This window comes from Helianthus annuus, chromosome 17 (assembly GCF_002127325.2).
Source record: "Helianthus annuus cultivar XRQ/B chromosome 17, HanXRQr2.0-SUNRISE, whole genome shotgun sequence".
NCBI lineage: Eukaryota > Viridiplantae > Streptophyta > Magnoliopsida > Asterales > Asteraceae > Helianthus > Helianthus annuus.
The window spans coordinates 156889258-156916004 of record NC_035449.2 but is presented as its reverse complement, the minus strand read 5'-3'; positions in this window follow the sequence as shown (position 1 = coordinate 156916004).

The window sequence follows — 26747 nt, the reverse complement described above, 5'->3', positions numbered from 1 at the left end:
TCAGCAACTTCCATTTGATCAAACCAAAAAAACAAACGCCAATACTACTAAATACCACTCGCTGTAAAACGCCAAAAAATTAAAAAATCAAAGATGGCTAATATGCTTTCTTGGATATTTAGTATTGTTCTTCGTGAAGTTTCACTGAATGAATTGTTAGCAGAGGGGAGTAACTCAGTAAGATTTTACTGCATGAGATGGACAAAAATTCAAGAAAAAGACACTGATGACAGTCATATGTCATTTTGTATTCTTTGTTCTTGAAGAAGGCTTGGATGAGGAGAAGAGATCAATGACACTCAAGAGTGGGATGATTATAAAGATGAAGATCAAGATGAAGAAAAAGCGAAAAACCCTCCCACACGTCATAGATCTATGTCCCCAAACATCCACAAAAGCCACTTCAACAGACGAGCAGGCAAAATAATCAAACCGATGGGTTTGTCAAGTTTTACATAAAACGCCATATATTTGGCGACAGTTCGTGTACTATTAAAGAGGAGAGAGACTGATGATAGTGAATATTGTGAAGAGATATCCGATTAGAATTTTTAATTTATTTTCTTCGCTTGTATTTTTTTCCATGTGGTTGAAATATAATCTAACAATTGTAAAACACCAAGATACCACAAACGCCAAAATGTATATAAAAAATAGTAGAACAATGGGTCATCTTGTTTAAAACGCCTTGAAAAACGCCATTCAGATAGATTTCCTAAGCCCGTGGGTTTCAATGGCATACGACTTGAATAAACGCCATAAACGCCAAAATGTTAATACAATGAAACCATTAAACGCCATTAATTGTTGAATTTGGTTAGCGCCAAAAATCTTAAACCCCAAAAATAAAACAATATTGTGAAAAGCGGAACTGAAAAAACTGAAGATAAAAGTACAAAAAAGCCCCTCCGCCCTTCTCTATGCCGCGTGACACGTGTTGGGCCAGGATGCGTTCTCATCGTTCATCACACTTTTGAGCGTTTTCTCCTGATCCCGTTTCTGCATATATATATATAGAATTGCGCTAAAATAAGAACCACCTCCAGTTGTAAGAACCGTGAGAACTACTTGATCCGGGGCGAGTTGGACCAAATTTTTTTTCATAAACGTAGATGCGTGTATTATAAACACATTTGTAAAAAAGAAAATTCAAAAAAAAAAATGTCGTGTGTGTAGTTTTGAGCACCACAAGTTTGTGTTTACGGGTACCGTATTATACACGGTACCCGTAAACACAAACTTGTGGTGCTCAAAACTATACACACGACATTTTTTTTGATTTTTTTTACAAATGTGTTTATAATACACGCATCTACGTTTATAAAAAAAAAATTTGATCCACCTCGCCCCGTACGGTGTAGTTCTCACGGTTATTACAACTGGAGGTGGTTCTCATTTTAGCGGTCCCCTGCATATATATATATATATATATATATATATATATATATATATATATATATATATATATATATATATAGTGTGAGGTTCATTGGGAAACCGGGTAACACTCTTAAAAATTTAACTTAACATGTTAAAAATTATTTTTTTTTTAAATCTTTTTCGGCGCTTCTCCTTATATATACTTGTAGAAGCATTTTTAATGAAAAAATCAAAAACTAAAAATATTTTAAAAAAACAATTAAAAAAAGGCTAATTTTTTTTTTAGAAATTTTTTTTATTCGACTAGTTTCTCCTCCTTTTTATAAAGAAAAGCGCTGACAATTTTTTTAAAAAAATTGATTTTTTATCATGTTAAGTTAATTCTATAAGATATAACTATTTTTTTAAACATTTTTTTTATATTTTTAGTTTTTGGTTTTTTTATTAAAAATGTTTCTACATCCTTATATATACTTATAGAAGCATTTTTAATAAAAAAATAAAAAACTGGAAATATTTAAAAAAACAATTAAAAAATGGCTAAATTTTTTTTTTAGAAAAAATATTTTTTTTATTCGACTAGTTTCTCCTCCTTTTTATCAAGAAAGGCGCTGAAAAATTTTTAAAAAAAATTGATTTTTAACATGTTAAGTTAATTCTATAAGATATAACTGTTTTTTTAAACATTTTTTTGTATTTTTAGTTTTTGATTTTTTTATTAAAAATGTTTCTACTTGTATTTATAAGAAAATGCGCCGAAAAAAATTTAGAAAAAAAATAATTTTTAACATGTTAAGTATAATTTTTAAGCGTGATCCCCCGTTCCCCACTTTTTTAGTGTTCGCCAATGAACCCTCCCTTATATATATATATATATATATATATATATATATATATATATATATATATATATATATATATATATATATATATATATGGGAGAGGATCATGAGAAAACTACATCTAAATGAGAAAACTAGAAAAATAACTAAAAAAAGCAAAAATCATACCAATTTTTTTTTTACAATTTTTTATAAAAAAAATCGCTACTTTTTATATATAAAAAAAATTTTCAAAAAAAATAAAATTTTTTGTTGTACTGCACATGTGCATTATATGTGATTATATGTGTACTACACATGTGCACTATATCCGTAATAGTGCACATGTGTAATACAACAAAAAATAAATTTTATTATTTTTTTTTGAAAATTTTTTTCCATGTATAAAAACTAGCGATTTTTAATAAAAAATGTAAAAAAAAAAATTGGTATGTTTTTTAGGCTTTTTTAGTTAGTTTTTTGGTTTTCTCATTTAAACTAGTTTTCTCATGATCCATCCCCTATATATACATACATATATATATATATATATATATATATATATGGTATGGTTAATGAGTGAACAATGATTTATTGTGAACAAAATGAACTTATCCTGACCATTGATTTTGTAGATCTAGATTTTTTTTAGTGGCAAAATTGTAATTATCTTTTGTAACTTACATGTATTTTAATAGACACAAGGGTATAATTGTATATTTCTATCTTCATTTAGTTAATTGATTTTTTTTCTCTCCTAATTTGTCTTTCCAATTAAAAGAATATTTAATTACATTCTCTATATTTTTTTTCTCTCACATATTACCTAACTTAATATTTCATAATTTAAAAAAAAATAAAAACATTATCAAATATTGTTCCATCTAGAACACAATTAAAAATATTAAATTGCATTCTCTATACATATATGTATTAGATCAATGTTTGATGAAAAGATGTATATTGGAAACAATATGTAGTAATACACGAGTATATAAGTCTGGTATATATCGACATGTATGCACTATTGTTATGGGTAAAATTCTGAGCCCATATCCTGGGAAATATCTTGATTTATATCTTGATTATATGATATCTGCTCGTATCCGGGATGCTCATTTAGGATATTGGTAACATCCTGAATGGTATCCTCAGGATTACTAACGGGTTATGTGCAGGAGTACGCGTCTAGTTACCCAACGTTCATGAAGACCTTTACTACGGGAGACTCGGTCCAAGTCGTTCACATGAAGCCGTTGAAGCCGCATTACTCGGTCTACAACGTTCATAATGGAATATTCGGAGCATGCCATGTTTATAGGAATTCTAGTTTCTATTTCGTTACTATAAATAGATGGGTATACCAGATTGAATAGGACATCACAGCTACACTCACTACACTTACACACTTGTTCTCTCGCAACTTGCACTCTTACACAAATCATTGTAACACTTAGCGATCTGGTCAATATCCTGCACTGTATCCTGAAGTTTGAAGCAATAAGAAGAACTAGGCAGCTGTGATTGTCAGCTCCCGAGGTTTTATGCCGGCGATCTAGATTGATCAAGGGCTTTCCTCGTACATCTCGTGTCAACCCCCTTTACTTTTTGCTCATTGTTTGATCATAGATACAGCTCAATATCCTGAGCCGTATCCTGAACACTGTTTTTCCAAACAACATAACTAGCATATTTTCAACACACTTTTTAGCACACTACCTCACTTAACTAATTTGATCACTTAATTGCTTCGGTAATTTTTTACCAAAACAATTTGGCGCCCACCGTGGGGCAAGTGGTGCTATCTTTACTAAAAATCTTTGTGAAATCATTAATCGGTTTTCTGTTTTCAAAACTTTTTGCCACATTATCTTCAATGGCCTCAAGATCAAGCATGAGCTCTTCTACTGTGTCTGCTATGACTTCTGCTACTACTGGTCCGGTGCTTCCACCACCTCCTCCAAGGATGCAAACTTCTTCACAACCTCAGGATATTATCCCTACTCGGAATGTTCAGGGATTTGCTCCGATTTTGGCTTCTAATGATGAAATTCTAACCTTATTTGGAAGTGTGGAGGAACAAATGAGGCAGCAACAGGAAACAAACCAGATGCTGTTGAGGGAAATACAACTCCTGAAGTCCGGCTCGAGCAGATCTGCCGAGGATATCGTCACTCCACTACAGCCCAGAACTTTGAACTTTAGTTCAGCTGTGTATGAGGATAATAGGGGGAATATTGTGCCCAGCCTTCCTCAGAATCATACCACTGAAATACCCTCCTCGGTTAGAATGTCAACCGTGAGGAGCTCAGGATATGCTTCAGGATATGGGCAGAATCCTCTGACTGGTAACGTGTCTAATAATAATAATGCTATTGCCACTAACAGTGTTGGATCTTTGCAGGATACAGCCGTAACGTCAGCATTATCCAGGGAGCTTCAGAAGCTAAAGGATATGATATCCAGTGTACCTGGGGTGGTTCAGCCAATTCCTGAAGTATCCCAGGATAGCCACAGGATATCTCGGTTCGTACGTCCTATTTGTGATGCTGAAATCCCAAAAAGATTCCAGACTCCAAACATGAAGCTTTATGATGGAACCACGGATCCTGAAGAGCATATTGCCCAGTATAGGGAGAGGATGGAGATCAACCCTATCCCTCTGGAGCTCAAGGAAGCTTGCCTGTGCAAGGGTTTCGGTTCTACTCTGACATGATCAGCCTTAAAATGGCTGTTAAATGTTCCTCCGCATTCGATTACATCATTTGCTCACTTAGTGAATTTATTTAACAGTCAATTTTCTTGCAGTCGGAGTTTTGAGAAACTAACCAGTGATCTTTACAGGATAACTCAAGGGCCTCAGGAATCCTTGAGGGATTATGTGAACAAATTCAGTCGAGAATCCTTGGATATCCCACATCTTGATGTTGCAACAGCCGTGCAAGCTTTTAAGATGGGGTTGCAGAAGGATTCTCAGTTTTATCAGGATCTTGTAATGAATCCCTGCAGGAATCTTGACGAGGCTCGTAATAGGGCTCTAAGATATATTCGATTGGAGGATGACAAGAAAATGCAAGAAAGGATGAATGCATCCTCAACATACGAATCGACTAACAGGAAGTCGGAATCCTCGTACAAACCATACCGCTCCAAGACATATGGCAGAAATGATAACAAGAGAGTGAATGCTGTCGAAGACGAGGATCCTGAAGAATATCCTGAATTATCCGAATATTGTTTTTCTGTTAATATACCTGAACTAATGTATGCTATGCAGGGTTTGGGAGATAAAGCCAGGTGGCCTCGGAAGAATCAACAAAAAAGCTGATTGGAAGGATAAATCCAAATGGTGTGCCTTCCATGAGGATTTCGGACATGTTACGGAGGATTGCATTGCCTTGAGGAAGGAAATAAGCTATCTTCTGAGCAAGGGATATTTAAAAGATCTCTTGGGAAGGAAGAAGAATAAAGGTCAGGAAGCAGCCTCACCCCCCGCGGATGCCAAGATAATCAACTTCATTTCGGGAGGATCCGACATTTGTGGGACTTCGTATTCGGCGGCGAAGAGACATGCAAAAGAAGCTAAGGCTGAGAGGGGAGACAAACCTGTCAGGATGACTACCCTCACAACTGACAAAATGATCACGTTTGATGCTGATGACAGGGATACTGTCCAGGATCCTCATCATGATGCTCTGGTAATAACGTTATATATGGCTAACCATTTTGTACGCAGGATATTGGTTGATAATGGCAGCTCCGTCAATATAATCCAACTAGAGACTCTGAAGAGAATGAATGTGTCTCCGATGGATATCACTTCAAAGTCCACCGTGCTTATTGGGTTTAGTGGAGAGGCTAGGAACACAGTGGGAGAGATAAAGTTACCAGTATATGTTGAAGGAGTCAACTCGATACAACGTTTCTGTGTGATGGACTCTCTATCCTGCTATAACATCATACAGGGAAGACCATGGATCAATGATATGAAGGCTGTGCCATCAACATATCATCAATGCATCAAGATCCCTACCCCTTGGGGAGTTGTCAAAGTCGGTAGTGATCAGCACTAGGAGAAAGAATGTTACTCATCCTCCATGAAATCTTCGACCAAACCAAGTGCAGCATAGCAATTAAAGATGCGGGCCCAGGAAATCGTGGAGAATTCGGAGTAGGATGTGAAGAAAGTTATCCTGGATCAGGATAATCCTGATATCTCGGTGCTCGTAGGAACCAATATCCCTCAGGATATTGAAGATTAATTAACTAACTTTTTGAAATGCAGGATGTCAACATTCGCATGGAGGCATGAGGATATGACAGGTATATCCAAAGACATTATTACTCACAAGCTTGGAATTGACAGATCATTCAAGCCTATACAACAAAAGAGAAGGAAGTTCGCCCCTGAACGAAATGCAATTATCCAAGAGGAAGTTGAAAGATTATTGAAGTCCAAGATGATTAGAGAAGTCAAATTCCCTGGATGGCTAGCAAACGTGGTAGTGGTTCAAAAGAAGAATGGGAAGTGGAGAGTTTGTGTAGACTACACAGACCTGAACAAAGCTTGTCCAAAAGACCCGTTCCCTCTTCCACATATCGACTCAATGGTGGATGCTACTGCAGGGCATGAAATGTTGACTTTCATGGATGCATCCTCAGGATTTTAGCAGATTCAAATGGAACCTTCTGACCAGGAGGATACTGCCTTTATGACACCAACAGGTATTTATTGTTATACTGCTATGCCTTTCGGTTTAAAAAATGCATGTGCAACATACCAGAGATTGGTAAATATGATGTTTAAAGACAAGCTGGGGGACACCATGGAGGTATACATTGATGATATGGTGGTAAAATCAAAGAGAGCCCAGGATCACCTCCAGGATATTAAAGGAGCATTTGATATCTTGGACCAGTATAATATGAAGCTAAATCCTGCTAAGTGCCATTTCGGAGTAGGGGCAGGAAAATTCCTAGGATATATGGTGACCAAAAGAGGAATAGAGGCGAGCCCGGAGCAGATTAAAGCCATCTTGGATATTAAATCACCTTCAAAGATGAAAGACGTTCAGCGGTTAACAGGAAGAGTGGCAGCACTAAACCGATTTATTTCAAGATCCTCAGAAAAGTGCAAAGAGTTCTATGATATCCTGAAAAAAGAATAAGAAATTTGAATGGGGTGAGAAGCATGAAGCAGCCCTGCAGGATTTAAAGCAGTATCTTTCAACCGCACCTCTATTGATGAAGCCTGAGGATGGTGAACCATTATCCCTATATCTTGCAGTATCAGGGAATGCAGTAAGTGCAGTTCTCGTAAAGGATCATGAAGGTCAGCAGTATCCTGTTTATTATGTTAGCAAAAGTTTATTAAATGCTGAAACTAGATATTCTCACCTAGAAAAGTTAATATTGGCTCTAGTTATGGCATCAACAAAGCTTTGACATTACTTTGAGACACATAGGATTCATGTCAAAACTAATTATCCTATCAAAAATGTGCTTAGGAAACCAGAAATGTCCGATAGGATGGCTAAGTGGTCGGTAAAATTGAGTGCTTATGATCTAATATATGAACCTAGAAATGCCATAAAGTCTCAGGTTTAGCTGACTTTGTGGCTGATTTCAGTAGTGACATTCAGGAGGAGGTAGACCTAGAAGTCCAGCAATTAGGAGAATCCTCAGGATCCTGGATATTGTATACTGATGGTGCATCTAATGTAAGAGGAGTAGGTTTGGGAATACTACTAAAATCGCCACAGGGGGACATATTACCCCAGGCTATTAGGTGTGAATTCCCTGCTACCAATAACGAAGCAGAATATGAGGCTTTGATTGCAGGATTAGAATTGGCTAAGAAGATGAGTATTAAGAATTTGCAAGTATATGTTGATTCCTTGTTAATTACTAATCATTTCAACGGATCCTATGCAGTCAAGGGTGAGAAGTTAATCGAATACCTTGGTATTCTCAAAAAAATAGTAGGATATTTTGATGTTTTTACACTTGAACAGGTACCAAGGGAGGATAATGCTGAAGCAGATGCCTTGGCAAACCTGGGATCATCGATCAGGATACTGGATGGGACTCAAATACCAATATTACATATCTTGCATCCTGCGACGAATCCTCAGGATAAAGAAGTAGCAGGTATTCAGGATCCCGGAGTGGAGTATCCTGAGAAGAATCCTACATCCTGGATGACTCCAATCATGAGATATCTCAAAGAAGGGCATATTCCCGAAGATGAAAATCCTAAGGCATTTAGGATGAAGGTATCACGATTCACTATTATAAATAATGTTTTGTACAAGAAATCTCTTGCAGGACCGTATTTGAGGTGCTTGGAGGATCCTGAAGCCAAAGAAGTACTTCAGGATATACATGAAGGGGATTGTGGTAACCATACTGGGGGCAGGTCATTGTTCTCCAAAGTATTAAGGACAGGATATTATTGGCCAACGATGAGGAAAGATGCTGCAGAGTATGCTCGAAGATGTGATGCATGTCAAAGGCATAGTAACATACTACATCAACCAGCTGAACCACTATATCCTATAGCATCCCCTTGGCCGTTCATGAAATGGGGGATGGATATAGTAGGGAAGTTACCGAAAGCTCCGGGAGGAAAAGTCTTTATGCTAGCAATGACGGATTATTTCTCTAAGTGGGTTGAAGCTGAAGCATTTTTCCAAGTTAGAGACTAAGAAGTAGTATCCTTCATAAAGAGGAATATCCAGACCAGGTTTGGGGTACCAGCTGAAATCATCTGTGATAATGGGTCCCAGTTTATAAGCAAAAGGACAACTGACTTTTGCAAGAGTTGGGGAATCAAAATGATAACATCTACTCCAGTACATCCTCAAGCGAATGGACAGGCAGAATCCTCAAACAAGATAATTGTCAATAACTTAAAGAAGAGACTTGGAGCCAAAAAAGGAAGATGGGCAGAAGAATTACCCTTTGTTTTGTGGGCTGATAGAACGACGGTAAAGAATGCGACAGGCCAAACCCCATTTTCCTTGGTGTTTGGAGCAGAAGCAATGATTCCAACGGAAATGACGATACCTACTGCAAGATCTACCCTACAGGATCCTGAACGGATCCTGAGGATTTATGTCAAGATTTGGATACCATAGATGAAAAAAGGGATGCAGCAAGGTTAAGGATGACAGTATATCAACAAAGAATATCCAGGGCATATAACAAGAACATAAGGACTAGGAGATTTCGAGTTGGTGATTGGGTGCTAAGAAAGGCTTTTCAAAATACCACTAATCCTGCCGATGGCAAGCTAGCTCCAAAATGGGAAGGACCGTATGAAGTTGAATCAGAAGCAGGGAAAGGAGCATATAGACTCAAGAATCTGGAAGGAGATATGCTACCAAGATCCTGGAATGCAATACACTTAAAGCTCTATTTCAAGTAAGAGTAGAATTTAATTTCTATCCTAATGGTATGTACTCTATCTCTTTTAAAAATATTTATGTATTATCTTGAACTCAATACTGACTTAAGCATCGGAGGGGTGTTAGCCAGGCTAACACCCACCTTAGTTTATAGTTGTTTTGCAGCATATACTCCAGGATATAGCTCCAGGATTTGCATTCGGGACAAAGTGGAAGACTAGAGGATTGGCCCCCTCTCTCACGTTTAAGGGATCTCGATCCCTTCAAAGGTTTAAAGGTATTCACCTTTCTTTCGAATTGGGTTTAAACACCTCGCCTGGAGCGCAAGTTATCTAGGTATAGTTCAAGGTAGCGGGACCAGTTCATGTAAAAGTGGCTGACAATTTCGTTACTGTTGGCTATATCCTGGATCCTGAAGGTATATGAGGATTGATCACCCTCTCTCACGAAAGGGTATTTTCATACTCTCTAAGGTTTAAAGGTTTTCACCTTTCTAAGACTTGGAGTTTATACACTCTCGCCTGTAGCGCATGAAACTCAGGGTTTATCCCCAGGATATCAGGGTTTATTCCCAGGATATTAAGGTTTACCCCCAGTATGTTGAGGATTCATTTCAGGATAACAAGGTTTTTGCCTCGAGGTGTTTGGAATTTATTCAAGCCAAAGTATGAATAGACTTGCATTTTTGTGTCATACACTGGGGACATTCCTATGGTGAAAAATTGGAATTGACTCTTTGGGAATCTCTGGTATTGTTTTGGTCAAAAATCTAATGAGGATAATGCAACCAAACTCTTAGTTATGGGGAATGATGCTTGAAATGAAGAACAATAATGAGGATCCCTTCGATATAAATTGCACAAACAACATAAGGATTTATACGAGGAAAAAGCCCTTGATCAATGAATGATCTCCGGCATAAAAAACCTCGGGTGATGGAAACTACCGATCACCAAGCTCAAATAAATCAATAAAAGTTTACAACTTCGGATAGTGACGAGCTAGGTACAAGGATCACTATGGTTAATCGTGTTAAAGTGTGTGAAAACTGTTAAGTGTTTGCTGAAAGCTTTTAGAGTGCAGTTGTACGAGAGTGTATGTAGCTGAAAGTGACTAAGTGTTCTAAAAATAGCTCGTCACCCCTTTAAAAATGAAAGCTAACTAAGCTAACAAACTATCCGACTTTTGTGCCATGGTCCCACGTTCTCCACAACGTCCATTTTCATTCAAACGTGTGCGAAATACTCGTGGAATATTCCATAGTTACGTTGCCAAGACCAAGTCAAGCCTATTACTCCTGCAAAACAATACGAAACATAAACAAGCAATCGTTAGTATGAGGATCCTTAGGGTGATCCTTGATCCTGATCCTGAAGCTCTTTTGAGGATCACCATCTGTCACAGAAGTAAGGATCACTATTAGGATAACAAGTAAGGATCACTAATTATTAGAAAATCCTCCCCTAACAATTGCCCCCAAAATATAAGGAGTAATATGTAAAATTAACGAGTTATGTTTTCTTGATCTTATCTGCAACTAACTCAACGGATATATAGCCGTTGATATATAACTATCCGTTACGTTATGACGTCACAGAAGTGACAACCCTGCACAATCATGATTATAAATAGGAGATAGAGATAGGATCGTATGCATTTAAATTCCAGAGTTACTCCCTTTATAACCGCATTCCGAAGATCAAACAGGTATTCTCCCTTTCATCTTCTCTCTTTGCTTGCTCTGTTTTTCTTTTCCTATCATTATTCTGTCAAAATGTTGCTCCGGAACTCCCCATCTAAGGATCACACGAAAAACAGCCCGCTAAAGAGCCAGGGAATCATCGAAGATTCCATAAAAGAACGATGTTGCTTTTCCGATCCGCAAATCGATAGGATCCGCTACTGCTTCCCCCGGCGAACACAGTGTTTAAATCCTTTGATCCCAACACTCTCAGTGATCATATTTCTGATAACTGGGTTGCGTTTCCTGTCACCCCGTTCACCATAGGTTACACATATCCCTTTCCAGCTTTCACCCAATCTTTCTTTTCCCTAACCGGCATATCTTACATCCAAGCCATGCCGATGATTTGGAGGGTTTTGCACACCCTTGAAAGGATCATCGAGCAGGAGGGGATAGACTTAGGTATGGCAGAATTGGGAGAATTGTATGATCTCACTACCTTTGGTTCCCATCGTTATCTGTTCAAACGTAAACCTGGTGAGGAACACCCAATCTTCAAAGCTACCAAAAATGATACCAACTGGAAGCGGCGTTTCTTTTTTGTCAAGAGAGATTCCATCCCTGATGGGAAGGATCTACCCAGGAAGTGGGCTACCCATGGTAGGATGGAGGATCCTGAGAAGGATCACCAGAGAGCTCATCCTTTAATATAAGAATTACTGACATCCTTTTGCTTTCTTGTTGTGCAGTTATCTCCGTTTCACACCTCAGACTGACTCCTGCTGCCAAAGAGAGACTTGCTGCGTTCAAGAGGCTTGATCCTGAAACAAGATCTTTCAAGACAACCACCCAAGATTATTAGGAAGTATCCTCAGGTTCTGTGACAATGTCAAGTAAGTATCTTTGCTTAAAAGTTCAAATAAATAATGAAATACAAGTGAAATTAAGATACTTATCTTGTTTTGGTTGTGTAGGTGCTGGAAAATCCACCAAGTCTGCTTCAAAGTTCAGTGTCACTGATCTCACCACCGTCAGATCCTCCAAGAGAAAAGCTCCTACCAGCCCGTCAGCTTCGATCCCCAAGGCACCCCTCAAAGGAAAGGGAGGCAAGAAGAGAAAGGCCTCCGAAGCTGAGGATCTGCAAGGTCTCCCCTTGATCCGCCAACAATTCCTCGACTACTTCAATGAGGTAAGGATCACCATCCCTGCTCCTATATCCTGCTGATATGAGGATCATTTGGTTCTGACCTTATCCTCTGTCTTCTTTGCAGAAATTTGCTGAGATTGAGACCTATGTTGGCCACGTTGAGGATCAGGATAGCAAGATTGCTGATCTTCAACAGGTTGCAGTGCTAAAGGACCTCAAGATTGTTGATCTTCAGAAGGATCTCCAGAATGCCCGAAACGAGACGGCCAAGGTGTTGATCAACTTTGACTACGAGAGGCACGAGATCACCGAGGATGCCAAGGTCTCCGCCGCCATAGCAATGTACAAGACCAAGCTGCAAATGGCCCTGGAAGCTCAGGATCCTGCTTTTGACAAGAGCACCTAGGATGTGGAGGGCTGGAAGGCAAGGCTGGCTGAGCTGGAGGATGAAGAAGAGGCTGAAGAGATCCTTACCATTGAGGCTGGAGGCAAGGGTGAAGGTGGTGAAGCAAGTGGAGCCGGAGGTGGTGATGCAGCAAAGGTCTAGGCTGCAGGATTGGGCGATGAAGGAAGCTTCTAGACATAGCCGGAGCCCAATTTTTTTTTGTTTGATGGTGGTTTGTTTTGTTGAACAATTTGATGGTTTGTATTTCGAACAATAGTTTTAGGTTTAAGGATCTAGGATCCTTCAGACAATAGGTAGGATTGCAAATGGTGGAGGGATCCTCTGTTTGGGGGATGAAACCATTGTGATCCTGCCGCCCTCATATCCCTGCACTACTTTGAACCTATTATCATGGACACCCTTTACCTACCCCAGCGGACGGGCCACGTATTGCTGGTAGATGCTTGGGGTAGGTAATTTTGACAACCTTTGAAGGGTTAGTCTTTTTGTTAATAAATAAAATCTTAACCTTTTGTCGCTTATCCTGTGTTATTGTCCTTTTAGTTCCTTTAATTTTCAATTGTTTTGATGTGCACTTATTAAATAAGCAATTTTGAATAGGTCAGACTGAGAACATTTAGGATATGATCCATGATCAAATATCCTATTGTTGTAAAATCCCAAAAAGTAGTATATGTTTTAAGGATCATAAGTTCAGTTGTCAAAGTATAAGGGTTATTCAAATAAACAATGAATAAGATTAAAATAGTTAAGGATCATACCTGAGGATCCAAGTTAGGATCCTAACCATAATCGGGATAACTGTAAGACAAACCTTAGAGAGAAATAAGGATCAAGGATCCTTAGTAGTTTAACTTCAAGGACCTGAAATAGAGCATAACTTGGGACTAAGCCAATATAAGATAAGAGTTAGCAACTGGGGACAAGCCCAAGGATAACTGGGGACAAGCCCAAGGATAACTGGGGACAAGCCCAAGGATAACTGGGGACAAGCCCAAGGATAACTGGGGACAAGCCCAAGGATCGTGTGTAAACTGGAGTATGGCCCTAACTGGCGACTATCCAAACTTAGTGACATGAAAATGCCAAAACCTTAGCTAACGTGAAAACGTTAGAAACCTTAGGAACGGATGTATGGTACGTCTACCATTATACGTAGGATCCTAGGTATAGCCAGTACAATGGAATTATCAGCCCCTAAAGCGAGTACTGGTCCCAATGCCTTGAACTATACCAGGATCATCATGTGCTACAGGCGGAACTGGGGTCAAGCCCAAATAACTGGGGTTAAACCCAAGGATCTGGATTGCTTCTGTAGATAATCAACATTATGCTAAGAATACCTGAACTTTCAAAACTCAGAATCACGTGAGAGATGGATAAAGGACACATGATCCTTATCCTTATATGAGAAAATAAGGAAATGAAATAGTTCAAGATTAGGACATTACCAGAGTAAGGATCATTGATGCCTTAAGGATCCTTCAAGGTGTTTTGGTCAAAAATCACATAAGGATAATGCAACCAAACTCTCTGTAACGGGGTATGATGCTTGGTTAATTGTATGAACAATAAGTATATGAAATCAACGATGAACACCGAGATTTATACGAGGAAAAAGCCCTTGATCTTTAGAAGATCTCCGGCATAAAAAACCTCGGGTGATGGAAACTACCGATTACCAACTATATTGCAAAAACAATAGTGATCCTTGTACAACTTCGGAAGAAAACAAGCTCAATACAATGAATTTCTAGTGAAAGTGTGTGTTTTTGCTAAGTGTTTGTAGAGAATTCGTGTTTTGTGTGTTGTTTGTGTGGTGTGTACGAATTGTGCCTTAATTGAGCTCATTTTCCCCTTAAAAGATAAGAAAAAAAACAAGTAACTAACTTCCCGAAAAAGGTGGAAGTCACCCATGACCACCACTAACGGTTATTTCCTCATTATGCACGTGCCTAGGAAGCATATTCCAAGAGATTCCCGCAAAGAAGTGGTCCACTTCGTCCATTATCTGCATTTACACATTAAAAACGTGACAATTGTAAGTTCTGTTAAGGATCCTGGATCCTCAGACTCGTGATCCTCAGACTCTGGATCCTCAGACTATCTGCATCATCCCTTAAGAATCCGTGATCCATGCCCAATCTCAGGATAGATGATCCTTAGCATAAAATTCATGCCCTAATAATTGCCCCCAATATGGCAGTTGTGATAAGGATTCACAGCTGTCATATTTCCGTTAGTAGTGGATTAGCCGCTGCTGCTAGTAAACAGTCGTTACACTGCCTGTCGTCCTTGATAAGTCCTTCTATAATCATCATTGCAGAATATAGAGTTAGAGATAACTCCTCAAGTGCCTTTACAGACAAGAAGATCCTTCTATTTGTGGAGAATGAATCCTTCTACATCGTACGCTATTAACCTTCCTGCACTTAAATTTCTTATACCATCACCTGCCACCGAGGAAAGGCTTGCTGCTTTCAGAAGGCTTGATCCTGCAATAAGGTCATTCACGACAAGCACCCAAGACTCACAAGAAGTATCCTCAGGTTCTGTCACGATGTCAAGTAAGTATCCTGTTTTTTGTATAGTTAAAAATTTAAGTAAATAGTTAAATAGAAATAGGATAAGGATACTTATCTGTTTTGGATGTGCAGGTGCTGGTAAATCCTCAAAGTCTGCCACCAAGTTCAGTGTGACTGATCTTGACAACGTACGATCCACCAAGAAGAAGGTCATTGCAAGCCCTAGTGTCTCGATCCCTAAAGCACCCACTAAGGGAAGAGGTGGCAAAAAGAGGAAAAACTCTGAAGTTTAGGATCTACAAGGCCTGCCACTGATCCGCCATCAATTCCTTGAGTACTTCAATGACGTGAGGATCACTGATTCCGCCTAGGTATCCTGCTTATTTGAGGATCACCTGATCTTGAACTGTGCTCTATCTTCTTTGCAGAAATTTGCTGAGATTGAAGACTATGTTGGGAGCGTTGAGGAGAAGGACAAGAAGATTGCTGACCTCCAACAAGTCGCTGTGCTCAAGGATCTTAAGATTGCTGATCTCCAAAATGACCTCCAAAATGCCAAAGCTGAGACGGCCAAGGTCCTGATCAATGCTGATTACGAGAAGCATGAGATCACCCAGGATGCTAAAGTCTCTGCTGCCATAGCGATGTATAAGACCAAAGTGCCGATGGCCTTGGAAGCTCAGGATCCCGACTTCGATAGGAGCACCTGGGATGTGGAAGGCTGGAAGGCAAGGCTGGCTGAGCTGGATGACAAGGAGGAGGCTGAGGAGATTCTGACGATCGAGGCTGGAGGCAGTGGCAAGGATCATGGTGGTGAAGCTAGTGGGGCCCAATTTTTTAGGTTTGATGGTAGTTTTTGTTAAACAATGGTTGGTTTGTACTTAAACAATAGTTTTAAGGTTAAGGATCTAGGATCCTTTGGACAATAGGTAGGATTACAAATGGTGGAGGGATCCTCTGTTTGGGGGATGAAGCCATTGTGATCTTGCCGCCTTTAATTTCCTGCACTTGCTATAACCGCATAAGCAATGGACACCCTTTGCCAACCCATGTGGACGGGCCACGTTTTGCTGGTAGAAACGTTGGTTGGCAATTTTGACAACCTTAAATGGCTTAATCTTTTTTTTAATAAATAAAACTTTTAACTTTTTGGCTATTTCCCATGTTGTTATCCTTGTATATCCTTTAAATTTTCAATTGTTTTGATGAACACTTGTCTGAATAAGTAAAGTTAAACAAATTATGTTTAAGAAATTTAGGATATGATCCAGGATCAAATATCCTATAGTCGAAAACTCCCAAAAAGTAGTTTATTTTAAGGATCAAAGGTTCAGTCGTCAAAGTGTAAGGGTCATTCAAATGAATAATGAATAAAATCCAAATAGTTAAGGATCATACCTGAGAATCCAAGTTAGAATCCTAACCTTTAACACTATAATCAGGATAACCATAAGAAAAACCTTAGTAGATAATAAGGATTGAGGATCCTTAGTCGTTTAACTTCGAAAACCTGAAAATAGAATATAACTTGGGACTAAGCCAATATAAAAGACAAGTTAGTAACTGGGGACAAGCCCAACAATTCTGGGGACAAGCCCAAAGGATAACTGGGGACAAGCCCAAGGATAACTGGGGACAAGCCCAAGGATAACTGGGGACAAGCCCAAGGATAACTGGGGACAAGCCCAAGGATAACTGGGGACAAGCCCAAGGATCGAGTGTAAACTGGAGTATGGCCCTAACTGGCGACTATCCAAACTTAGTGACATGATAATGCCAAAACCTTAGCTAACGTGAAAACGTTAGAAACCTTAGGAACGGATGTATGGTACGTCTACCATTATACGTAGGATCCTAGGTATAGCCAGTACAATGGAATTATCAGCCCCTAAAGCAAGTACTGGTCCCAAAGACTTGAACTATACCAGGATCATCGTGCGCTACAGGCGAAACTGGGGTCAAGCCCAAATAACTGGGGTTGAACCCAAGGATTTGGATCACTTCTGTAGACAATCAACATTATGCTAAGAATACCTGAACTTTCAAAACTCAAAATCTTGTGAGAGAAGGATAAAGGATATCTGATCCTTATCCTTGTATGGGAAAGTAAATAAATGAAATAGTTCAAGATTAGGATATTACCAGAGTTAGGATCATTGACGCTTTAAGAATCCTTCAAGGATACCCCTAATGTAAGGATCACATGTGCAAAGAGGATCCTGCTCACATGAAATATTTCTTCAAATGGACAGCATTCCAAGCTCTTGGTAACAAATCACCTTCCATGGTTAGCAATCTATATGCCCCCTTTCCTGCTTCAGCTTCAATCAAATAAGGGCCTTCCCATTTTGGTGCCAACTTTCCATCAGCAGGATTGGTGGTATTCTGAAATGCTTTCCTTAATACCATATCACCAATTTGAAACTTCCTGATCCTGACATTCTTATTATAAGCACCGGCCATTCTTTGTTGATAACTAGCCATCCTTATCCTAGCTAAATCCCTGATCTCCTCAATAGTATCCAGGTCTTGAACCAGGTTTTCATCATTCGCCTCAGGATCACGGGTACTTGTTCTAGCAGTTGGAACCACCATTTCCGTTGGGATCACTGACTCTGCTCCAAATACCAAAGAGAATGGTGTTTGACCAGTAGCATTCTTAGGAGTTGTCCTATCAGCCCAAAGCACATAAGGTAGCTCTTCTGCCCATTTCCCTTTCTTGGATCCAAGCTTCTTCTTCAAATTGTTGATGATGATCTTGTTGGATGATTCTGCTTGACCATTAGCTTGTGGGTGGACTGGTGTTGATGTTATCATCTTAATCCCCCAGCTGTCACAAAAGTTAGTAGTTCTGCCCCCAATAAATTGGGAACCATTATCACATATAATTTCAGAAGGAATACCAAATCTAGTTATAATATTTCTCTTAATAAAGGATATGACTTCCTTTTCTCTGACTTGGGCAAAAGCTTCAGCCTCTATCCACTTGGAGAAGTAATCAGTCATAGCAAGCATGAACACTTTCCCACCAGGTGCCTTAGGGAGCTTACCAACTATATCCATTCCCCATCTCATAAATGGCCAAGAGGAGGATATAGGGTGTAGAAATTCAGCCGGCTGATGAAGGATATTACTGTGTCTCTGACAAGGATCACACTTCTTGGCATACTCCACAGCATCCCTCTTCATTGTTGGCCAGTAGTATCCTGTCCTTAGGATCCTTGAGAACAATGCCCTGCCCCCAGTATGGTTTCCACAATCTCCTTTATGAAAGTCTTTTAGAACTTCTTGAACTTCAGGATCCTCAATGCATCTTAAATATGGTCCTGCAAGAGATCGCTTATATAACATATTATTTAAGATTTTAAATTGAGATACCTTTTGTTTGAAAGCCCTAGGATTTTCTCCCATAGGAATCTCTCCTTGTTGTAAGTATCTCATGATCGGTGAAATCCATGATCCTGAATGGGATTGAGTATCCTCACTAGGGACAATTGCAAAATCCTCTCCTATCTCCATAGCCATATGATCCTTAATGGCAGGAGTCAAGATATGGATAATAGGGATACTTATATCCTCCGGGATTTTCAAGGAGGATCCTAGGTTAGCCAATGCATCAGCTTCTGTATTTTCTTCCCTTGGTACCTGTGTCAAACTAAAGGAAACAAAAGAGAGTGCCAACTCTTTGACTATCTCTAAATACTTGGTTAGTTTTTCACCTTTAACAGTATAGGATCCATTAAAGTGATTTGTAATTAGTAAAGAATCAACATGTACCTCAAGATATCTGATCCCCATATGCTTAGCAATTTGCAAACCAGCAATCAAGGCTTCATACTCAGCCTCATTGTTAGTGGTTTGGAACTCACAAGCTATAGAGTGGGGTATTATGTCCCACTGTGGCGATTTTAGTAGTATACCAAGCCCTGTGCCTTTGACATTTGAGGATCCGTCAGTATAGAGTATCCAAGGATCCTTGGTTTCCTCTAGCTGCTGGACTTCTAACTCGGCTTCCTCTTGTAAATCACTACTGAAATCAGCCACAAAGTCGGCCAATGCTTGGGATTTAATGGCTGTCCTGGGCTCATATCTTATATCATAGGCACTAAGCTTCACTGCCCACTTAGCCATCCTTCCTGACATTTCTGGTTTCCTGAGGACATTCTTAATTGGGAAATTAGTTTTAACGACAATAACATGAGTTTCAAAATAATGTCTCAACTTAGTAGATGCCATGATTAATGCAAGAATAAGCTTTTCAAGGTGTGAATACCTGGATTCGGCATCAAGTAAACTTTTACTTACATAATAGACAGGATGTTGTGTACCTTCGTGATCCTTAACAAGGACCGCACTTACTGCTTTTGAGGATACTGCCAGATATAAGGATAACACATCGCCTTTTCTGGCTTCATCAAGGCCGGGGCTGAGGATAGGTAATCTTTGAGAGCTCTTAAGGCATTTTCATGCTTCTCAGTCCACTCGAATTTCTTGTTTTTCCTTAGGATATCATAGAATTCTTTGCACTTCTCCGAGGATTTAGATATAAATCTGTTCAAAGCTGCTATCCTGCCTGTCAATCTTTGGACATCCTTTGCATTGGCAGGAGATTTGATATTCACCAAGGCTTTAATTTGTTCTAGGCTAGCTTCGATGCCTCTCTTGGTTACCATATATCCTAAGAATTTACCTGCTTTGACACCAAAGTGACATTTTGAAGGATTAAGCTTCATGTTATATTTATCAAGGATATCAAATGCTTCCTCCAAGTCACTTAGGTGATCCTCAGCTTTTATGGATTTCACCACCATATCATCTATGTAAACCTCCATAGTTTGTCCAATCTGGTCCTTGAACATCATATTCACCAGCCTTTGATATGTGGCACCTGCATTCCTTAATCCAAACGGCATAGCAATATAGCAATATATACCGGTTGGAGTCATGAAAGCCGTATCCTCTTGGTCAGATGGTTCCATCTGAATTTGTTGGAATCCAGACGAAGCATCCATAAAAGTCAACGGTTCATGACCCGCCGTTGCATCCACCATGGAGTCAATGTGGGGTAATGGGAAAGGATCCTTGGGACATGCCTTGTTTAAATCTGTAAAATCGACACATACCCTCCACTTTCCGTTTTTCTTTTGAACAACAACCACATTGGCCAACCATCTTGGATACTTAACCTCTCTAATCATACCTGCCCGGAGCAGTTTCTCTACCTCTTCCTGGATAATGGCATTCCTTTCTGGTGCAAACTTCCTCCTTTTTTGATGAATCGGCTTGAATGACCTGTCAATGCCAAGTTTATGAGTTATAATATCCTTAGATATACCTGTCATATCCTCATGCTTCCATGCAAAGGTAGTCTTCCTTTTTTTTCAAGAAGGATACAAGGTCTTCTTTCATTTGGCCAAGGATCCCTGATCCGATATAGACTTTGGATTCAGGATCATCAGGATCCATGAGGATTTCTACCACATCCTGCTCTCTTGCCTCCAAGACATCCCTTGGAGGATACTTTGATTGCTATTGATCCCTTGATTTTGAGGCTGGTTTCATCGATGAAGTATAACAATCCTTAGCCTCCTGCTGATCACTATCGATCTTGATTATTCCCCAAGGGCTAGGGAGCTTCACACATTGATGGTAGGTAGATGGGACTGCCTTCATATCGTGTATCCAGGGCCTGCCAAGGATAACATTACAACAAGATAAACAGTCAATAACACAAAATTTTTGATAATTATGTAATCCTTCGACATAAATTAGGAGTTTAATGTCCCCCAGGGTATTCTTCGTTTCGCCACTAAATCCCACAAGCACGGAGGATCTTGGTATGATATCTGACTCAGGAATACCCATTTTCTTCAGAACATCTAGCTGGATAATGTTCACTGAGCTTCCTCCGTCAATAAGGATCCTGCGGACAAAATGGTTAGAAATAAAAAGTGTAATAACTAAACCATCGTGATGAGGATCCTGGATGTCAACACGATCATCCTCATCAAAGGTTATGACTTTTCCCTCAGAGACACTTGATGTTCGAACAGGTCTTTCTCCATTATCCATTTTAGTTTCCTTTGCATGCCTCTTGGCTGCTGAGAAGGATGTGCCGCAAATATCTGATCCTCCGGAAATGAAGTTTATCACTTGTGCATCTGCTAGAGGGGCCGGAGCTTTCTCGGGGATCCTCTCAGGATCCTGAGTCTTTGGCTTTTTTCTACCCAGCAACTCTTTCAAATGCCCCTTGCTCAACAAGTATCCAATTTCCTTTCTCAATGCAATGCATTCTTCTGTTAGATGTCCAAAATCTTCATGGTAAGCACACCACTTGGATTTATCTTTGGTTGCACCTGGTCTATCATTTTTTCTTGGCCATCTGGCTTTATCGCCTAAATTCTGCATCGCAAGTATCAGTTCATTGTTATCAACAGAAAAACAATATTCAGAAATTGGAGGATAATCTTCATCATCCTCTTCTTGATCAACAGCATGCACGTTCTGATTATCAGATCTATTAAAGGATCTGAACTTGTTATTCTTAAATGAGGATCCTTGCTTGTCTTGCTTTGAGGATCCTGCTAGTCTCTCCTGAATCCTCTTGTCATCTTCTAATCTGATGAACCTGAGTGCCCGAGTTCTTACCTCATCGAGGTTCCTGCAAGGTGTCATAACAAGATCATCATAAAACAACGAGTCCCTAAGCAATCCCATTTTGAAGGCCTCAACAGTCGTGGCTATATCCAAATTGGGAATGTCTAAGGATTCTTTACTAAATTTGGTTATGTAATCCCTTAATGATTCATTATGACCTTGGGTTATCCTATATAGATCACTAGTTAATCGCTCAAATTTTCTACTACAAGAAAACTGACTATTGAACAAGTTAACTAGATTAGCAAATGAGGTAATAGAGTAAGGGGGAAGACTTAGCAGCCATTTGAAAGCTGATCCAGTAAGAGTGGATCCAAATCCCTTGCACAGGCATGCTTCCTTTAACCTTTCTGGGATTGGATTGATCTCCATCCTCTCCCTGTATTGTGCTATGTGCTCCTCAGGATCTGTCGAACCATCATACAGCTTCATGGTTGGAACATGGAACCTTTTGGGTATCTCAGCATCACAGATTGGTGGTGCAAAACGAGATATCCTGTGACTTCCATCTGCAATCTCCGGGATAGGTTTGACCACTCCTGGAACACTTAATATCATATCCTTCAATTTTTGCAACTCTCTGGCCATGGCATGGCTGATACCTGTATCCTGCATGGATCCATGGTTAGTTGTAAGAGAATTATTAAAAATGTTACCTCCCATTGGGTTTGAGTTAGGGACACTGGATGTGAATCCAAATTGCTGGGACTCTGGAGCGATGGAGGGGCCAGTAGAAGCAATGGTTTGCATGGGAATAAAATCTCCTTGATGGACGTCAGAATTTCCTGTTTGCAAACTCCTCAAGGATCCTGGCATCTGGAAGGATCCTTGAACCTGGGATGATCCTAGGACAAAGGAGGATCCTTGCACCTAGGATGATCCTGGAACAAAGGATGATCCTTGAACCTGGGATGATCCTTGAACAAGGGAGGATCCTTGAACCTGGAATGATCCTGGAACAAGGGAGGATCCTTAAACCTAGAATGATCCTGGAACAAAGGAGGATCCTTGAACCTGGGATGATCCTGGAACAAAGGAGGATCCTTGAACCTGGGATGATCCTAGGACAAAAGGAGGATCCTTGAACCTGGGATGATCCTGGGACAAAGGAGGATCCTTGACTCTGCTGCACTCCTGAGTAAGCCCCTGAATTCATGAAGGATCCCATATGCTGAGGATAGGATCCTGTTGGCTGGAAATATGGGCCTGATGCCTGAGTCATTATAGCTGAGCCGTAGTGCACTTCTTTTGGTCCACCAACATATTGAACATCTGGAACCACCGATGGCTGAGAAGTGATCAGTGGAGTGTCAAAATTCAATGATCTGGGCACCAATGGGGAGTGGTCCTCTACCGCTTTCTTTTGTTTCTTGAGATCTCTGATTTCCTTGAGGATCCTATCATTGGTCTCATCCTGCCGCTGAATATGATCCCTCATCTGCAAAATCAAAGTAAACATATCACTAGTAGTGGGAGTAGAAGAAGTTGGAGGTTTAGAGAAAATGGGAGTCGGTCTCTTCTCAGCATTTTTCTGAGATCCAGCAGGTGGTGGAGGCAAAGGTGGAATGCCCTGAGATGAATTGACCGCAGACATTGCCGTAGAAGTATTCTTCAATGATGAAGCCATGTATTCCTTTGCAATGAACCGGAATGATCACCAACAGAAAACTTTCTTAGAAATGAAGCACCAATTGCCCCACGGTGGGCGCCAAACTGTTTTGGTCAAAACTCACATAAGGATAATGCAACCAAACTCTCTGTTACGGGGTATGATGCTTGGTTAATTGTATGAACAATAAGTATATGAAATCAACGATGAACACCGAGATTTATACGAGGAAAAAGCCCTTGATCTTTAGAAGATCTCCGGCATAAAAAACCTCGGGTGATGGAAACTACCGATCACCAACTATATTGCAAAAATAATAGTGATCCTTGTACAACTTCGGAAGAAAACAAGCTCAATACAATGAATTTCTATTGAAAGTGTGTGTTTTTGCTAAGTGTTTGTAGAGAATTCGTGTTTTGTGTGTTGTTTGTGTGGTGTGTACGAATTGTGCCTTAATTGAGCTCATTTTCCCCTTAAAAGATAAGAAAAAAAACAAGTAACTAACTTCCCGAAAAAGGTGGAAGTCACCCATGACCACCACTAACGGTTATTTCCTCATTATGCACGTGCCTAGGAAGCATATTCCACGAGATTCCCGCAAAGAAGTGGTCCACTTCGTCCATTATCTGCATTTACACATTAAAAACGTGACAATTGTAAGTTCTGTTAAGGATTCTGGATCCTCATACTCATGATCCTCAAACTCTGGATCCTCAGACTATCTGCATCATCCCTTAAGAATCCGTGATCCATGCCCAATCTCAGGATAGATGATCCTTAGTATTAAATTCATGCCCTAACACAAGGATACCCCTAATGTAAGGATCATACATGCTAGGAGGATCCTGCTCACATGAAATATTTCTTCAAATGGACAGCATTCCAAGCTCTTAGTAACAAATCACCTTCCATGGTCAGCAATCTATATGCCCCCTTTCCTGCTTCCGCTTCAATCAAATAAGGGCCTTCCCATTTTGGTGCTAATTTTCCATCAGCAGGATTGGTGGTATTCTGAAATGCTTTCCTTAATACCATATCACCAATCTGAAATTTCCTGATCCTAACATTTTTGTTGTAAGCACCAGCCATTCTTTGTTGATAATTAGCCATCCTTATCCTAGCCAGATCCCTGATTTCCTCAATAGTATCCAGGTCTTGAGCCAGGTTCTCATCATTTTCCTCAGGATCACGGGTACTTGTTCTAGCAGTTGGAACTACCATTTCTGTTGGGATCACTGATTCTGCCCCAAATACCAAAGAGAATGGTGTTTGACCAGTAGCATTTTTAGGGGTTGTCCTATCAGCCCAAAGCACATAAGGTAATTCTTCTGCCCATTTCCCTTTCTTGGATACAAGCTTCTTCTTCAAATTGTTGATGATGATCTTGTTGGATGATTCTGCTTGACCATTAGCTTGTGGGTGGACTGGTGTTGATGTTATCATCTTAATCCCCCAGCTGTCACAAAAGTTAGTAGTTCTGCCCCCAATAAATTGGGAACCATTATCACATATAATTTCAGAAGGAATACCAAATCTAGTTATAATATTTCTTTTAATGAAGGATATAACTTCCTTTTCTCTGACTTGGGCAAAAGCTTCAGCCTCTATCCACTTGGAGAAGTAATCAGTCATAGCAAGCATGAACACTTTCCCACCAGGTGCCTTAGGGAGCTTACCAACTATATCCATCCCCCATCTCATAAATGGCCAAGAGGAGGAAATAGGATGTAGAAATTCAGCCGGCTGATGAAGGATATTGCTGTGTCTCTGACAAGGATCACATTTCTTAGCATATTCCACAGCATCCCTTTTCATAGTTGGCCAGTAGTATCCTGTCCTTAGGATCCTTAAGAACAATGCCCTGCCCCCAGCGTGGTTTCCACAATCTCCTTCATGGAAATCTTTTATAACTTCTTGGACTTCAGGATCCTCAATGCATCTTAAATATGGTCCTGCAAGAGATCGCTTATACAACATATTATTTAAGATTGTGAATTGAGATACCTTGCTTTTGAAAGCCCTAGGATTTTCTCCCGTAGGAATCTCTCCGTGTTGTAAGTATCTCATGATTGGTGAGATCCATGATCCTGATCCTGGATAAGATTGAGTATCCTCACTAGGGATAATTGCAGAATCCTCCCCTATTTCCATGGCCACATGATCCTCGATGGCAGGAGCCAAGATATGGATAATGGGGATACTTATATCCTCCGGGATCTTCAACGATGATCCTAAGTTAGCCAATGCATCAGCTTCTGTATTTTCTTCCTTTGGTACCTGTGTCAAACTAAAGGAAACAAAAGAGAGTGCCAACTCTTTGACTATCTCTAAATATTTAGTTAGTCTTTCACCTTTAACAGCATAGGATCCATTAAAGTGATTAGTGATTAACAACGAATCCACATGTACCTCAAGATACCTGATCCCCATATGCTTAGCAATTTGCAAACCAGCAATCAAGGCTTCATATTCAGCCTCATTGTTAGTGGTTTGGAACTCACAAGATATAGAGTGGGGTATTATGTCCCCCTGTGGCGATTTTAGTAGTATTCCAAGCCCTGTGCCTTTGATATTTGAGGATCCATCAGTATAGAGTATCCAAGGATCCTTGGTCTCTTCTAGCTGCTGGACTTCTAACTCAGCTTCTTTTTGTAAATCACTACTGAAATCAGCCACAAAGTCGGCCAATGCTTGGGATTTGATGGCTGTCCTGGGCTCATATCTTATTTAAATCCGTAAAATCGACACATACCCTCCACTTTCCATTTTTCTTTTGAACAACAACCACATTGGCCAGCCATCTTGGATACTTGACCTCTCTAATCATACCTGCTCGGAGCAATTTCTCTACCTCTTCCTGGATAATGGCATTTCTTTCCGGTGCAAACTTCCTCCTTTTTTGATGGATTGGTTTGAATGACCTGTCAATGCCAAGTTTATGAGTGATAATATCCTTAGATATACCTGTCATATCCTCATGCTTCCATGCAACAGTAGTCTTTCTTCTTTTGAGGAAGGATACAAGATCTTCTTTCATTTTTCCAAGGATCCCTGATCCGATACAGATTTTGGATTCAGGATCATCAGGATCCATGAGGATTTCTACCAC